This window comes from Athene cunicularia (assembly GCF_003259725.1).
Source record: "Athene cunicularia isolate RWA chromosome 6 unlocalized genomic scaffold, athCun1 chr6_part1, whole genome shotgun sequence".
Classification (NCBI taxonomy): domain Eukaryota; kingdom Metazoa; phylum Chordata; class Aves; order Strigiformes; family Strigidae; genus Athene; species Athene cunicularia.
This window is the reverse complement of record NW_020799105.1, coordinates 21,494,441-21,496,447: the sequence shown is the minus strand read 5'-3', so window position 1 is coordinate 21,496,447 and position 2,007 is coordinate 21,494,441.

Here is a 2,007-nt window from a genome sequence, read left to right as displayed (position 1 = left end):
AAGCTACTTCTTTTTTGCCTCTCTGGCTGCTTTACCAGACCATTTCCAGCCTGCTGAAGCCCTCAGGAAGTCACTGTGAAAGCGTGAAGGTTCTCAACTCTTGCCTCCTGTTTCAGTTTACTGAAATTGTAAAAATTTCTAGGCAATCATGTCACTATGTTTGAACACTACAGAGTACACCGAAGGAGAGAGCATACATGTTACTGCAACGTTATGAGCTCCGTGATTAAGGGCTTACATGCTGTAACCAGGAATTAAGCCTATAACATATATGGCTGTTTTAAATTTCTTACAGATCACAGCAACTTGGAATTATTACATTTTCTTTTATACTCTTTTCATCAGAATCTTGTGCAAACTCTGTACTCACAACTGAAATAGATTACTAATGATTGTTTTATCTGATTGGTGGGATGATGTAGAAGAATTTTAAATATAACTCTGGTATATTTGAAATGCGTTTTAAAGCCTAGTAAAATGTGTTCAGGATTTAGCTGTCTTCTAATATTACCAAAGCAACCAGAATGCTGCTCAACAGGCCCGAAAAGTGTTCTTAGCCTGCTTCTTGTATAGTCCCAACTCAAGGCTGGTTTAAAACCCAGTCAAGGTAATCGTATAGAGACAGTTTTAACAAAGGATGATTAATTGACTAAACACAGCTGTTTTGCTCGATTTAGAGAATTTAGTATATAGAAACTGCTTGCTCTACCTAAGCTTTTACTAGAGCATCTTGAAGTTTCACTTGGAATTGTGCGAGATGAAAACTAGTGGAAAAAAGATGAAGAAGATGATGAAGACCCGAAAGATGACCCTGAAACTAAAACAAGGATTGGAAACACAAGAGAATTCGGCTAAGACAGGGGATTGTAGTGAACTTTAATAAATGATGAGAATCAAGAACTAAAAGATTGAGTGGAAACTTACAAAGACTTTGGATTTAAAGAATAGATTTAGAAATAGTATATAAACTATGCGAGTCCTTTGGACATTTACCACTCACCGTGGTGTTGGCCCAACTCTGAGTTGTTAATAAAGCAAACCTAGAGATACCCACGTCTGGTCATTCTGTTTCTTCCTTGAACATAACATAAACCAAAAGTTTACTTCAAGCGACTCTTAAATTAGGATCATCAGGACGTCAGAAATAATCATTCAGCACAATTCCTAAATTACTGATATTTTTACAACAATTCTACTATTTATGAACTGTGAGACAATAAGGGCAATGAGGGACATTATTGGCCCACTGCTCCAAATTAGAAGCCAGATCCATCATTACACTAAACCCAACACTGATACTGGCACTGGGAAAGGAATAGAGAGGAGAAACTGTTCATTAATTTTTCTGTAATATAAAACGCTCATCATGAAATGACAATTTGAATGTTGCTGAATTTTCCAGATTTGTAAGGCTTCGTTGTGGATAATTTCAAAATTCTGAAGATATATTTCTTCCTAGTAAATTAACAATATGTATCCTCACATTTAACTCAGCTTTGGTGCTTTTTGTAGAACACCACTGGTCACGATTAACTAATTTGGGAGTCTATTCCGCTTCAAAGTATACATCTGTCACTTCATTTGCCAGAGCAGATCCCTCAGTGATCAATGTTTTATCTGGAAATAGAGGTATTAGAGATACTCAGCCAAGTACTGCATCCCTTTGCCTCCAGTTTTCACCTCTTCCACTCCTCTCATGTTAGAGAAGCTTAAAAAGTAGATGGAAGATTTGTTCCCATCAGGTTTATCCGTACCTTTCCACTCCTTAATAAAAGTGAACGTTCTAGGACTTTTCTGCTCAAGTTTTCAAAAGCAGAAAGCCTGCTTAATCCGAGTGGCGGTGAGTCACGTCTTTGCCTTGCCTGAGCGGACTTTGCGGGGTTACTCGCAAGGATTTACTGAGGCGCGGCCGGGTTTGGAGCGAGCCAAGGAAAACCAACGCGGGGGGTGGGAGCGGCGGGAGGCCCGGCTGCCGCGGGGCCGCCGTTACCTCCGAGAGCGGCCGCC